At 38.3% G+C, this 16,472-nt stretch overlaps 1 protein-coding gene across 14 annotated transcripts in view; it reads right to left on the reverse strand.

Annotated features, from left to right (window-relative positions):
- The window catches only part of MARCHF7 (membrane associated ring-CH-type finger 7), a 50,954-nt gene extending 44,326 nt beyond the window's left edge, over positions 1–6,628 (reverse strand). For 13 of the 14 annotated variants that reach the window (XR_006602463.1, XR_001178097.2, XR_006602464.1 and 10 more), the window contains exon 1: positions 6,442–6,628. The gene's annotated coding sequence lies outside the window, so the exon portion shown is untranslated. The other variant, XM_004743916.3, reaches the window with a different exon arrangement.
- Between the last annotated feature and the right edge of the window lie 9,844 nt (positions 6,629–16,472).

Consider the following 16,472-nt stretch of genomic DNA (forward strand, 5'->3'; position numbering starts at 1 on the left):
TTCTTTTTTGGCAGGGAATTCACAGAGTAGAACACAGAGAAGCATGAGTTTTAAAGAAACAGTCTGAAGTACACAGAAGAGGTCTAGAAGCATGGTGGAAACAGTTTTGAAAACAGAGAGCAAGCTGAGGTGATAACAGATTTTCAATCACTCACATTATCTACCCATACACCTATGCTACCTCCATGCCTTCTGATTTCACTGTCCCTTTCTGTATGGTCAGCCTAAGGAGGTCACTCTCCACTGATTATGCCTAATGAGTAGATCTGGGGCACTATGAAAAAGTGAATTGAAAAGCTTCAGGCAGTATAAGGAAACACTTAAGACTAAAGGAGTTCTACATATTTCCCTACATAACAGTAAAGCTTTTTTCGGGTACTACCACAGATTAAGAAGTATGACTTGGATTTCTGGTTACCTAATTTAGAAAGCTTATTAATGACTAAGATCAGAAAAATGAAAGCACAATGTTAAGTTTTTTTGCTAATTCTGCTTATAAGGGGATCTCTCAAACAACGCGTATCCTTTCCCATTACTCTCTAGACCACTCTCTTCCATTAAACAGTGTTGGTCAGGATCTGTCAAGAATCACACAGTAGTCATAAACCAAACAACCAGACTAACAAAACAGGCCCCAGGCCCATCTACAGTAACAAATAGTATGGCCACACTTAAGACCTTCCCTTTAATTAATTAATTTAACTAACAGAAATAAGTATGAAACTGAGGCCAGGAAAGATAAATTAAGCATTGCACAATTTTTAGCACACCAGCCCATTTCTATTTGCAAAAATGACAGTTAAGAATGCAAGCTATGAGATCTGTCCTTTACTTCGTATGACTCTAGGCTTAATTTCTCTAATATTTATTCACCTACAAGATGGTGATAATAATAGTACCAACTTCAAAGGTGTATTATGAACTTTGCTGGCACACAGTACTGTATTCAGCAAATACTCGCTACTATTAGGCAATGCTATCACCATTAAAGATTTTCATACAGTTTAGTAGACATTGTCTTGCTGGGCCTGGGTGGCTCGGGTCAGTTAAGCATTCCACTCTTAATTTCAGCTTGGGTGATGATCACAGGGTCCTGGGATTGAACCCGACATAGGGCTCTGCACTAAGCACAGAGTCGGCTTGTCCCTCTCCCTCTGCTCCCCAACCTTCCGATCCCTGCGCTCTCTCCCTCCCTAAAATAAATAAAATCTTTTAAAAAATTGTCTTTAACACATAGTAAAAAGATTTTTTAAAGTCATTCAGATTTATTATGGGAGGATTATTATCTAAAAAAATACCTTGACTATTTAAGTGTATGAAAAAATTTGGGAAAAATAAGCATTATTAACATTTTATTCTTGTCTCTGGTTGGGTTTTGTTTTCTGTTTTATATTCGGTTTTCCAAAATTTCTTTAATGTACTTGGTCTTCTTCTTCTTTTTTTTTTTTTTTTTAAGATTTTATTTATTTATTCGACAAAGATCACAAGTAGGCAGACAGGCTGGCAGAGAGAGTAGGAAGCAGTCTCCCTGCTGAGCAGAGCCCAATGCAGGCCTGGATTCCAGGACCCTGGGATCATGACCTGAGCCGAAAGCAGAGGCTTCAACCCACTGAGCCACCCAGGCACCCCGGTCTTTCTTTTATAATTAATGGAAACAGTTATTTGCAAATGAAAAGACACGTTTTCTCAATAACTTCTAATAAAATTTATAAAGAACTTCTAATAATTCCCTAAATTGCAGTACTACTGGTCTACCCTCTTTAGTATCCACATACCACGAAAGAAATAAATATTAAACAAAGAGGTACTATTCTAGTAAATATTAAATAGGTTAAAATCACTCACAAAAATGTTTCAAATACCCAAGTATGCCTTAAAAATTTTACTATTAAAAATTTCAAACATTGGGCGCCTGGGTGGCTCAGTGGGTTAAGCCGCTGCCTTCGGCTCAGGTCATGATCTCAGGGTCCTGGGATCGAGTCCCACATAGGGCTCTCTGCTCAGCAGGGAGCCTGTTTCCTCCTCTCTCTCTGCCTACTTGTGATCTCTGTCAAATAAATAAATAAAATCTTTTAAAAAAAAATTTTCAAGCATATGCTAGAAACAGTAATAAACCTCCATGTACCAATCAACAGTCTCCAACAATTATCAACATCTGACCTATCTTATAATCTATTTTATCATCCTCCATTTTAAATCAATTCCCAATCAGGACATCTGTAAGACTGCCTGTACTGAAAACTGTTCTAAGCAACTTGTGGTAAATTACAAAACAGGGCTCCAAATTTCTCCCAAGTACACATACCTCTTTATACTGTGATGTTGCTGGAGGTAAAATCTTACTTTTCCCCACCCCTTGAATATGGACTAGTCTTGTGACATTTATTTTGACTAAGAGAATGCAGTGTTAAGTGACACTGTATGATCTGAAAAGCTGTAAAAGTCTTATAACTTCCACTTTCACTCTCTTGGAATGCTGTCTTGGGACCCACGTGTCAGTAGGCCACATGGAGTAAAGCCTAAATGTCAACCAATACCAATACCAACCATCAGACATGTGAGTAACACCATCTTGGCCTTTCCAGTCTGAGAAATCCTATAGCTGAATGCTGTTACATGGGTGAACCCTGGCAAAACCAACAGAACTGATTAACTGGTACACAGAATTGTAATAGTAAACAGCAGTTTTAATCCACTAGGTTTTGAAGTGGTTTTCTATGAAGCAATAAAGTTTCATAACTCACCCTAGTTTTAATGTTTCTACAAAGTATCTTTATGTACCCAGATTCTGTGAAAAATTGGATTCTATTTCAGAATTTGTCAAACATCTAAGGGAGCTGAAGTTAGTGAATTACCAAGAGCACAATACTACTATACAATAAATTCATGGCATGAAAGGCCAGAGTTACCACACAAAATACTTATGTATTCTAATAGCCACTAGTCTTTCAGAATTGTGAACATAATTCCATTATTTACCTCTATTTGGTATAGCCTTTTCTTTAAAAAATCTGCTTCTGGAGGAAAAAACAGATACATACTTAAATGGGCAATGCAAGTGTTTTATTGATCCTAGTGAATATGGAGATGTGGAAGCTATGTTAGAAGACAGAGAGTCTTCTTAAAAACTGCCTCTGCGTTTTTGTTTTTTAATTTTAAAGATTTTATTTATTTGACAGAGATCACAAGTAGGCCGAGAGGCTGGGGGTTGGAGGGGAAGCAGGCTCCCCGCTGAGCAGAGAGCCCAATGTGGGGTTCAATCCCAGGACCCTTGGGATCATGCTCTCAGCTGAAGGCAGAGGCTTTAACCCACTGAACCACCCAGGAGCCCCAAGCCTCTGCGTTTTTAGATGACAGATCCTTAAAACAAAGATATACCCATGCCTGAAATAATAATCAGAAAAAAATGCTTAATGTCTTCACGAGAAAATATGACTATTAAGTCTATGCTACTTTATAAGACAATCTGTTCTCCTCTGAAGTATACTTAATCTGTAAATGTCAAGTTTGAATCTTCATTCAGAGTGGACACCACGTTAAGGTTTTTTTTCTGGAAGGGGAGAAACACTTTAAGTGCAAAGATGCCTATAAAAGGTGAGAACCTAGCTTTTAAGGTTCAAAGTTTGCCCTCTTCTAAACCTGTTGACAAAACTGGGTGTAGAGCAGTAGGTGATTTCAAAACCAGATGTTCAACATGTAGTTAAACTGGTAGAGCTACAAAGAAATGTATTTGAGAGCAAGAAAAACCAGTTTTGACCACATGAGTTCAGACCAGAATAGAAAAGTTAATTAAGATCAATGAAAATTAAACCCCAGCCATGCTCAAATTAGAATTTTGTACCCACCCTTGGGTTTATCTTACTATTAGCAATTGTATTAAAGATAGAGTCTCTATAAAATAATTTGTTATTACAAATCATTACAACAGAATTTTGCTTTAGTGATTTCAAATAGATCTTACAATAATTCAAAATCTACTTATTTTATGTTGTAATCCTAATGTGATCAGTTACTTCTCTTAAATTTAAGAGCTAAAACATTCACTAGTTAAGTTAAATTTGTTGCTTAAAAAAACAAGGTTTAACACAAGCATTTCAGTCTGCATTCCACTTGTGCATTTCCCATTGTTCTTCATTACTGGCACTTAATTATCTGCAGTAACAGAAGGATGCTGTCAGTAAAGATAATCTAAAAATCATTTTTATTGGGCTTACAGACGCAATAACTCTGCATTCCCACAGCATAGAGCACTTTCTGAAACAGTAGGTCTTTCATGTCACCTTCTAATTTGTTGCAATTATGGGAACAAATTGTCCATTCCTAAAACAAAATACCATACCATGACTTTGCAATTTCCTATCAAACTGCTAGTCCCCTTAACATCTCAGTTCAAGCAATAGTTCCTGTAAAAAATTTCCCCAAAGACTGAAACTTTGGTCAATTTTTTGCTCCCACAGTACTACCATGTTCTTAGCCTGTGATAACAGCAGTAGTTGTTTATACATTAGTCTCATGACTGAACTGTGAGTTGTGGAAGGCAGATGCTGTGTCAAGCGCATTCTTGTAACATGAAGCCTTGGTCTAGTAGCCAGAATACAATCAATAACAAATTATCAAAAAATGTTTCACATAATTTGATAATTCTGCACTATTATTTTCCTAAAATTTTAAAACATGGGCAACTCCTAAACATACACGAGATGAAGAGTTGTGTGAAATGGATATAGAGCTCATTAAAAATAGGCTGTACAAGAGCCATGGATGACGTGTCAGTTGATTACCTGACATCTTCATGTAGAACATAGGTGTGTATCTATATAAAGGAATCTCTGTGCTTTATCTTGGAAAATAAGCTCTCTTGCCAGTGCAGCAAAAAACTAATCACCTGTATTTAAGTAAGTAGGAATTTTTAGTCATTCTTACTCAAGACATCTGACCCCGCATGCAACTTTGGAAAAAAGTCAAGACCATGCTTACAAGCTTACATCTGTGGTATAAATTTACAGCAAAGGAAAAGTTTTAAAAGTTCTTATCTAAAAACATTTGTAGTATGGAACTTATATTAATGGAGGGAAGGGGTACCACAGGCAGAGTAAAATTTTAAGGTTATTCTGACCAGAATATAAACAACTGGACTTCAGGTATCAATTCCAATTGTTTTATATCCATTAAAAATTCATTCCCAGAGCATTACTCCCCCTAGGTGTTAGACTACTATCAGCTACCTCACCTAATCTAATTCCCATCTCAACTCAAAGAAAAGTGCTATGTTTCTAAGAAAACACAGGTTAAATAATTCTGGCAAAATTAAGACCCAAACCCAGATCTTCTGACTCTAAATCCCTCAGACACAACTGTTTCACAAGAGGCTGTAGAGCTGTAAATGAAATACTGATCCTCATTCCTGAAACATGTTTATCCTCTTGAAAAATCTAGCTACACCATGTGTTTGCCTTGTTAATAAAAGTATACGGTTTGGTTTTTAAGTCAAAAATTCATTTTTAACCTTACCTTAGCTCTTGACAGAAAAGTGAGAAAGGAGTACGGGGAAGTTTAAAATATTTACAAAACAAACCTAAAGTCCTACAAAAAAAAAAAAAACAACTTACTAAATTCAATTTCACTTTGGCACATTTACTCTCAGTAGTGCCAAACGACACTAGTCGTGATGAATCCACTACCAGGACAGATTTTCCCCCATTTATTACTATCTACATGTGCACGTAGGGAAAAAAAAAATTGTAGTATTTTATGGTGCTTCTCCGTACGTGTTCATCTTCACTACGCGGTTCCATCAAAATGAGAGAATATCTACAACTGATGCCTTCCAGATTTTCACTTCTTAGGCCAACAGGTCCGTTTTACATATACACCATCAACTATTTCAATTTGAAGGACATACAATTTCCCACGATACAAAACTCCCAAAGTAACACGACAGTCAAGAAATGGAGCGATCAATGACCAAATCTTCACCGCAACTTAAGGGCTGGCGAAGTCCCTTCAACTGGAGACCGGGTTGGCGGAGTCCCAACCCTCCCCGCCCTCCACTCGGCGCTCACTAAATACCTCACTCGTGACACTCCCGGCCCGCAGGGTTCCGGAGGATCCTCCTTACCCCCATCAAGAGGAGGCCGCCCAAGGCCAATGCAGTACCCAAGCCCCTTGCCCTCGCCGACCACACGTTCATCAGGAAGACGTACAATCTGCCCCTCTACCCGTCACAAACTCCACCACGAGACAAAAAGGCCACCGGTCGAGGCCGGCGCCCGGCCGCCCTCCGTAACCGCGGCGCCGATCACGCTCCTCCGCCCCAACCAAAGACGAGGGAAGCAGCCTCCGCGTCCCCAGGCCTGCACTTCGTTTCCTCCCCTCCCCCACGCGGCCTTGGCTAGAACCAACTCCCCCAGAGGGAGAAGCCCGAGAGCCGCAGCTTATTACCCCTCTTCCCAAGCTGGCACTGTACAGGGCGCGTCCTGCTCGAAGCGACCACCGCCTTCTTCCTCGGAGATCAGGGCTCCTAAATAAACCAGAGCACTCGGCAGAGAAGCACAATGGCGCCCGCCCCTCGCCCGGATCCGGCGCAGAACCAGCCGCCACCGTTGAAAGCCCCTCCCTTCTTCTCCCCCGCCCCCAACTTCACAGACTCCGCCGACTTCTCGCGAGAGGGGCGGTGCTGCGGGGACCTGAGAGCTGCGGGCGGGCTCGACGTACCCTACCGCGGGGTGGTGCTCTGACTGCGGCAACGGTTGAAGGGCTGCCCCCGGGGAGGCAGCGAGGCGCCACTGGTAAGCAGCTGCGGCGGGTCGGCTGGCGGGCTGGCGGCTGGGCCAGTGAGGGTGCGGACGCCGGGAGCTGGGCGCTAGAGGCCTGTCCCTACTTGGCCGCCCTCGCCTGCTTGGCGAGAGGTTCTGATCCAGCCCTACCGCTCCCAGGCGCCCGAGTCCCCGCTACAGGCTCTTGCCCCCTCCCGCAAAGCTGCAGGACCCACTGCTGAAGTACCGCCCAGCTATTTTTTTTCTTTTCTTTCTTTCTTTTTTTTTTTTTTTTTTTTTTTTGTCTCCTGGTAAGTGGCGCAGCGAATGTTTATTGACTTAAGCACTGCTTCATCCGACCTCCCCTCCTCCCGCTCCCTTCCCGCCCTGCTGTGGTCTGCGAGCCCTCCCCTTTCGGGGTAGGAGCGGGTTTCTCCGGGACCGTTCCCTGTTGGTGGTCATTAAGTCTTGGTGGTGGTGTACTTTTACAGTTACGTCTTTTAAAATCCTGGTACCGATCCTTGATAGTGTAGGATTTTGCAGTAAAAATTCACTTGGAAGAAAATTGTAAAGTAAATGGTCTGGTTAAAATGAGGCGAAACTTACAGAAACCTCTAAGTGTGGTAAACTTAATATATAAAGGTTTAGTAAAAAATAAAAGGGAGTAAGAGAAGAAAGCCACAATTTATGTGGATTTAGATATTACGTGGATTTAGGTGATATTGTGCGTATTTTGAGTAATTTATCAAACGTAAAAGTTCTTTACCGGTAAAGATAAGTTATTGAAACTTGTAGGCTTACTCAGGGCACCTGACTTTTTAAAGTGACTTATTTTATTAGATTTTAAGCAATGCATTGCATTCAAGTAATTCTAATTAATGACGTATGAGTTTTATATGGTTTGTTTGTTTGTTTTGTTTTGTTTTTGTCATTTCATCTGAAGGGAACGCGCTATCACTTCTCCCATTTCACTCTGGGAGACTAACAGATTGTCCATGCTTCACTATTATAAATAAATTGTAAAATGTAAATTTTAAAGATTTAAAGTTTATTATTTAAAGTTGGCAGGTAAATGCCAGTCTATCTTTTCAGGATGTGAATTAAAGAGCACCTCGTATGTTACTTTAGAGTACATACAAAATTAATTTGTTTTCGTATCTAAAGATCTTGGTTCACTTGCCCACACCACTCATTGGTTCCCATTTCTGAACTTGGCTACTTCTCTAAATTAGGGTCTTATTTACTTTAGGAAACATTTTTTTCCTCAGCCTGTTTGAATATACCTCTAGCTTTGCGGCTGTTGATACTCACACCTGAAGCACCAGACTGCATGAGTACAAATCCTAGTTGTACAAATCCTACCTTTCTTGTCTTGAGCAATTCCTTAACCTTGCTGAAACTTGTTTCTGTAAAATGGGGTTGATAACCATGCTCGTACCCCGTGGGGTTGTTGAAGGGATTAAATGAGATAAGCATCAGTTCCTGGAACATAGTAAGCACTCCATAACTATTAACTATTGTATTCCGCCTCTAAACCACTCCTAATACTGTGTTTCTGGGGCTTAATATTTTAGGTCCCTTAAACATCTTCTCTAGTATTTTCTACGCTAAGAGGAATGGCTGCACCACTTTCCTGAGCTATGGCAGTCAGACCTGATAGCAGTAACTTCTCTACAGAATCCCCAAACCTGGCAAGAATGGTTCAGATTTTGGCAGATTATGGCTTCCCCCAGAACTGATGATATCAGCAGAGGTGAGTGTGGCACCAGTTTTCTGTGCAAAACATATCTTCCAGACTCTAATTTCTTAGCGACTCTAGTAATTGGATAAAGATCACTGATAACTATGTTTTTATTCCTTAAGAATGGTTAGATATTGTTTCTTAAAATACCTTCTCTGATTTGAGTTTCCACGTAATTATCATTATTAACAAATAATCATTGAGATTTTCCTGTGTTAAAGACAATTTGATGGAAATTGTGGATGCAGATGAGTTACAATGGTGACTATATTTTCTGAACTAAAAATCAGTACAAAATGATTTGACAGGCCAAATTTTTGAATTCAGAACTGTTTGATCAATTTAGACTCCATAATTGTCTTTTTTTTTTTTTTCCCCACAAAATTCCCCTACTTGACCTTCCTTTGCTAAAGTTTTTGTCCTTGGACCAACTCTGACATATGTTTTCGTATCTTGGTTCACTTGCCCACACCACTCATTGGTTCCCATTTCTGAACTTGGCTACTTCTCTAAATTAGGGTCTTATTTACTATTATGAATTTCCTCCTTCTACTTTATAAATTTGTCATTTGGTCATGGTTATAAGAGCCCTTTCCTCTTATGGTTAAACGTTTCTTCAACTATCTAATAGCTTAGAAAATTCTCTTTCAGATATTGAATTTAAAAGTTCCAGTGTGTGGTGCCTGGGTGGCTCAGTGGGTTAGGCCTCTGCCTTCAGCTCAGGTCATGATCTCAGGGTCCTGGGATCGAGTCCCGCATCAGGCTCTCTGCTCGGCAGGTGGCCTGCTCCCCCCACCACCACCATCTTTCTCTGCCTGCCTCCCTGCCTACTTGTGATCTCTGTCAAAGAAATAAATAAAATCTTTAAAAATTTAAAAAAAAAAAGTTCCAGTGTTCCTTTTTTGTCATTCTACAACCTAACCTTCTAAGAAGTTTCTCTATGTGAGGGCAATCTTATAGATACTCTTCACTTTGAATAAACAATGTGATCTTGAAAAAGTGTGGTCATGTTTGCTTTTTATAAATCATTTTTAAATGTAGGTTATTTCTTAAACTTTTGATTTACAGGAGGTAATACTGGGGATGAGAAAAGAGTGGTTATAGGGAGGTCCCTAAGTTGAAGAGAAAGGATGCCAATTTCTTCCTAAATGGAAATCTTAATCCCTGGAAAGGAAGCCTTGTAGCATCAACCAATTTGGGAATCAACTATTTAAAGTTACAGGTAATTTGGGGTGCCTGGGTGGCTCAGTTAGTTAAATGTCTATATTCAGCTCAAGCCATGATCCCAGGGTCCTGGGATTGAACCCCACTTTGGGCTTTCTGCTCAGTGGGGAGCCTGCTTCCTTCCCCCTTCTTATGTTCTCTCTCTTTTTTTAAAAAGTTATGGGTAATTTTATTTTTTTAAGATTATATTTATTTATTTGAGTGAGAGAGAGCACCCAAGTATGCATGGGGCTGGGGAAGGAGAGAATCCCAAGCTGACCACACTGAGTGGAGCTGACACAGGCCTTGATTTCAAGACGGAGTCATGATCTGAACTGGAAGCAAGAGTTGAGCGCTTCACTGACTGAGCCACACAGTGCCCCAAGGTATAGATAATTTTAAATATGTAATATTATTTAATCATAGATTGAGAACTCATCCTTTTTTTTTTTTTTTTTTTTTTTTTAGATTTTATGTATTTATTTGAGAGAGAACTTAAGTCAGGAGGAAGGTCAGAGGGAAAGGAAGAAGCAGACTCCCCACAGGGTGCTCAACCCAAGACCCTGAGATCATGATTTGAGCTGAAGGCAGATGCTTAAATGAATAAGCCACCCAGGCACCCCTAGGACTCTTCTTACTTAAGGATTCTGTGCTTTAAATCTTTGATGTGAAGAATCCCTTTCATTCCAAAAATGATAACCCCGTGATTTAGTGATTTCATGAATTTTAATTTTTCCCTAAATTAAAGGTAATCTTAGAAATTTGAGTTTTTCAAAAGGTACCACATTTAATAAATAAACATCCAAGACACTTGTTGGTTGATTTCTGCTGCAATAATTTTCAATCCCCAAAGCTGATAGATGAAACAATATAAAAACAAGTAAAGAGTACCATTTTAAAACCCTCACTGAAAAAAAATGGGGGTGGATACAACCCACCTCTCTGAGAAACCCTTTCTTACTTTCTTATACCTAAGCTCATGATCAAGAGCTCACTGGTTCTAGGAATATAATTTTTGCTCATATAGCTACTCCAAAATATATGAGCTGATCAGAAGCAATAACCAATTTATTAGACACTTGGAATTCATATGTGAAGCACATTTCACACTGCCTGAAACATGGTTTTAAACAAAAGCAAGTATCTTTTATTATTAATAGTACTGGGGGTTGGGAAAATATAGTATACAAGCCAAATCTGGTTCACTCCCTATTCTTGCAAATAGTTTTATTGGAACACAGGCTGGCTATGTTTACGTATTGTTTGTGTATTAGAGTTGGCCAGAGAAACAGAACAAATAGTATATAATAGTACTACCTATCTATGTATCTAGAGAATTGGCTATCACAGTTGGAGGGTAGACCAGAAGGCCAGAAACTCCCAACAAGCATGGATAGTATAGCCTTGAGGCTGAATTTTTTCTCCAGAAAAGCTATTTTTTGCTCACAAGGCTGATTAGATGAGGCCCATAGTATTATCAAGGATAATCTCCTTAAAGTCAACATATTGTAAATGTTAAGCACATTTACAAAATCTCTTCACAACAATGCCTAAATCAATGTTTGATTAAATAACTTGATACTCTGTATTCACTAAGTTAACTCCTAAAAATAACCATCACCACCTATGACTGCTTTTATCCTACAGTGGCAGAGTTGACTAGTTGTGATAGAGACAATATGGCCCAGAAAGCCTAGCATATTTACTATTTGTTTTTTTATAGAAAGTTTGCTGACCTCTCCAGTAAAACTATACTAACTGTGAAACTATATTGAGCTGACTGTTCCTTTAATAACAGTCAAGCTAAACACATACACATCAGAATGATAATATTTGGCCTCTATGGCTACTTCAGTTTACATTTAATGAGACTATAAGCAGAAGAGCATCCAAATATTTATATAAATTCCTTGGGTATTTCCTCTGGCAAGTTTGGTCACTATCCCCTTCTTAATTCCCCTTCTTAATTTTTTTTCATGTGTATGATTTTATATCAATGTAGTTATGTGATTATGCATACTAGCTATTTTAGTACAGGCCTTTTCTCTTCTTTTTTTCCCCATTACTTCATAATATGGCTCTCCTGCCTCTAAACTACTCTACAAATATCCTTACAAAATTTGTGTCTTTCTGCACTTTTTTCTGCATGATCACACAGTCTTAAAAGAATAGTTTTAGAGGCGCAGTTGATTAAGTGTGCGACTCTTGCTTTTAGCTCAGGTCATGATTTCGGGATCCTGAGATTAAGCTCAGTGACGGGCTCTGCACTGGCCACGGAGCCTGCTTGGGATTCTCTCTCGCCGTCTTCCTTTGCCCCTCTCCACCCATTGCATGTGCAGCTTTTCCTAAATAAATAAATAAATAGAAGAATAGTTCTATAACCCACATGTACGGGTATGCTCTCTTTCTCCTTCTCTCTCTCCACACAGAGAACTTCTCATAGTTTTTTTAAGCATTTATTTTATAAAATAGCATCATTTAAATATGCATATTCATCTTGCTTTTTTCAACCAAAAGTACCTCTTATCTACATCCCTATTTATATTGTTTATCCTTTCTTTTCAATTGTGATAGCTATTACCGCTCTGTCCTGTCTTCATAGTGTTTTTTCAGCTCTCTCATCTTTTTCTTGACTTGCTATTTAGTATCTTTTGCCAAAGATACATTCATATGATAAAATATGTCTCTGATTTCTTCAGTAACTTTTGGGTTTCTAGCTTATTTTTAAAATACCTATCCCTGGATTGTATCGTGTAGTATCCTAGATTTTCTAGACTATGTTTAATTAAACTCAAATTAATATTTATATATGCAATAAGATGATAGGCTACAATTTTATGTTCTATTCAATGGATAGCCAGTTTTGCATCTTTTTTTTTTAAGATTTTATTTATTTATTTATTTGATAGAGATCACAAGTTGGTAGAGAGACAGGCAGAGAGAGAGGAAGGGAAGCAGGCTCCCCACTGAGCAGAGAGCCCGATGCGGGGGTTGCGGGGAACGCTGGACTCGATCCCAACACCCTGAGATCATGACCTGAGCCAAAGGAGAGGCTTTAACCCACTGAGCCACCCAGGTGCCCCCAGTTTTGCATTTCTTAAATAATCCTATCTTTATGTATGAATGAGTCACACACTGAATGTTCAAATTTATACCAGATTTATTTCTGGATTTCCTATTGTGAAAACTGAACAATTCAGAACTAGAAACTGTGCAGAGAACTATCACTTAGGTCCCTTTTTAATCCTTTTCACATACTGATACTGTTCTGCATTTTGGTCACCCAAGTATTCAATAATAAGAAATGGTAACTATTTCCTCCAGAATCACCCAATAATATACCTAACTAACTTTGTATTATAGACAATGCATGTTATACTACTAACCTGCCTAGGACTTATCTTAATATTTTTCCACTATTCATTTCCTTTTTTCAGCAACTTGCTAAAGCCGTTGAATATACTTCATTATATAAAAACACCTTATCAATATTTTTGTATTTCACAAGAATTTTTTTAAAAACTATACACATAAGCACATTTATACTACTTAGCTTTTTTTTTTTTTAAGATTTTATTTATTTGTTTGACAGACAGAGATCACAAGTAGGCAGAGAGGCAGGCAGAGAGAGAGGAGGAAGGAGGCTCCCCGCCGAGCAGAGAGCCTGATGCCGGATCCCAGGACCCTGGGATCATGACCTGAGCTGAAGGCAGAGGCCTTAACCCACTGAGCCACCCAAGTGCCCCCTTTTTCTTTTTTTTTAAGATTTTATTTATTTATTTGACAGACAGAGATCACAAGTAGACAGAGAGGCAGGCAGAGAGAGAGGAGGAAGCAGGCCCCCTGCTAAGCAGAGAGCCCAAGGTGGAGCTCCATCCCAGGATCCAGGGATCATGACCTGAGCTGAAGGCAGAGACTTTAACCCACTGAGCCACCCAGATGCCCCTATACTACTTAGCTTTTTAACCCTGTTTTCCATCCCAGAGTCCCGTCTCAGTTTTCACCAGGTAGCATTGGCCATTCTTGACAGCAAGTGGGCTATTTGTATCCTTAAACAATACAGAAGATTCCAAAATTTTTCTGTATTATGTCATAAATGTTATGATAACAGTGCAATGCTTTAAATATTTCATTTATAGTTAATGTTTGTAATTCTTAGCTTTAACAGAGTACTCATTTTGTTGTTGGTGGTTGTTTTTTATTGTGGCTTGATTATTATTCTCTTTAAACCAAAGAACACTTTACTTTAAAAACATTATATTTTAATTCAGTTCTTGGAGATGCTAATTCAGTATTTTTTTGTTTGTAGACAGTTAATTGTGCTTAATTTATGGAAAGGCTTTTTTCAGGAAAAGTAATTATTTTATTGTTTTAAAGTCCATTTATTAGAGCTTATGAACTTTATCTCAAATAGTTCTTCAATTGAAAGTTTTGAACATGTGTTTTCATATTAGGGTCCTAAGATATGAATGAAAATATGAACTACAACTTTAATGAATATTTGGTTTCCCTTCATGGTCTTATAAATATATTGATGTGATTGTTTTGTTTTAGACATCATTTCTTTAGGTTGATAACCAGATGTTTTCTTGGTATGTCAATTTTGCTACTAGTCATCATGTTACAAATTGCTGGAGTATTTCTAAAATACAATTTTTTCATGAAGTCATATATCAGGATTTTAATGGGCCTTACTATGAATCTTTAATCTGCATAAATAAGACATTAATCAGATTATAGCATTAAGAAATTAATTGGACAGATGAAAATTGTATCTAATTGATAAAGACTTTAAAGTTAAATTTCATAATTTTTCCTGATAATGTTCAGAAATAAAAGCTCTTAGTGTTTAGTCTTACCTATGCTCGGAATCAAGCCACATGGAAGCTACTAGCATTTATTTAATTTAATGGAAAAAAAATGTATGGAACGACCTAAATATACTTCTGCAACAGAATTTGCTTCTAAATCAGCTAAAGGGAGAGAAAAGCAACTCTTAGATATTGAGTGGAAGTTTACATACCCTATTTAGAAGACTTTCGTTTTCTTACTAGCAGAACCGTGTATAGAATTTAAGCTTTGGGGTGCCTGGGTGGCTCAGTGGGTTAAGCCTCTGCCTTCGGCTCAGGTCATGATCTCAGGGTCCTGGGATCGAGCCCCGCATCGGGCTCTTTGCTCAGCGGAGGGCCTGCTTCCTCCTCTCTCTCTCCGCCTGCCTCTCTGCCTACTTGTGATCTCTCTCTGTCAAATAAATAAATAAAATCTTTAAAAAAAAAAAAAAAATTTAAGCTTTGTCCATAACAAAATTGGCACAGACTGTCTTTGCAATGTTTTGGAAAAGAACAAAACCTTATTAATATAAAGTAGATGAAAAAAATGCTTTTAAGAATAAAATATAAATAAATTTTTAAATACAGATTCAACTTTTAAACATTACATTGTTATTTTTAAACTCATAGTAAGGGGGAATTTCCCTTTTTTCCTGAATTGAAAAAAACATTTTTAATTTAGCATTCTTGTCAACTCATATAGATAAATGAATAAATTACCTTTATTTATGAAAAAAAAATGACACAGGTTTTTAGTCTTGAAGAATAGGACCATGTATTCCTGTTAAAAATCAAGGAATAGTTTTTGGTTACATGTGTAAGGAATTTGGAAGTCCCTACTCCATCGTAACAAGTAAAAGCCTGAACAGACTGAAAAATCAGCAGTCTGTTAAATTTTAAAGTCTTCTTAAATTTTTTTAAGAGAGAGAAGGATACAAGGCAAACACTACCCCTAAGATGGGAGATCCTAGACAAATACAATGAGTTTTGACTTACAGGAGTAGAGACTCAGGAGCTGAAACCACCACAGGAACAGGTGCCTAGGTAGAAAAACCTGCACTGTAATTGTTACAATTGCTGGAGGCTCAGTGCAGACAATTCTGAGACATAACACCTCCAGGGAGACCCAATCATAGACTGCCACAATATTGTGAGATTCACCTTCAGGAGCTAGAACAGATTCCCAAAGTAAATAACTCTTGGACTTCTGGCAAGGGGAAAAGGAACCATTTTGAAAATACACTGGATCACTGTGTTCCTAACAAACTCTGCCTTCAGGAAAAGCTAGTTAACCAAAACCTAACCTGCTGAGGTATTATCAGAGCCTAACTAATCTGGGTAGGAGAAATACCCCATTATAGCCAGCTTTAGCCTTCCTTGCAGAAGAAAATACCCACTCCAGCCAACTCTAGCCATCCTGTCCCACCTAAGGCAAAAGAAAGCAAAACAAAACAAAACTGAAAAGCTCTTTTGAAGTTCATAGCCCATAGGCATTGGCTCACTAAAACACTGAGACCTAGTCATGGCGTTATACAGTGCTTCCTTTCCCTGCTCTCACCATTACGTTACTAAAGATTTATTTATAGTTGTTCCTTTTACCCCAGCATATTATGTCTCACTCTTAAGAAAAAATTACAAGGCATTCCAAAAAACAAAAACCACACAATTTAAAGAGAGCATCAGAACCAGACATAGCGGAGTTGGGTGGAATTTTGTTGTTGTTGTGTGTGTGTGTGTGTGTGTAATTTTTTTTTTTTAACATGGCAACCTGATTTCACATCATGCACATTTTCTGAAGTTTGAGATTCTTAACCTATGTTCTTCACGGAATAGGAACTTAAAACAACTATGATTGATTAATATGCTAAAAGATCTAATGAATAAACTAGATAACACACAAAAGTGGCTAAGGAAAATAAGCAAAGACATAGAAATAGTAAGAAA

This window comes from Mustela putorius, unplaced genomic scaffold (genome assembly GCF_011764305.1).
Source record: "Mustela putorius furo isolate JIRA1106 unplaced genomic scaffold, ASM1176430v1.1 tig00003869_pilon_pilon_pilon, whole genome shotgun sequence".
Lineage (NCBI taxonomy): Eukaryota > Metazoa > Chordata > Mammalia > Carnivora > Mustelidae > Mustela > Mustela putorius.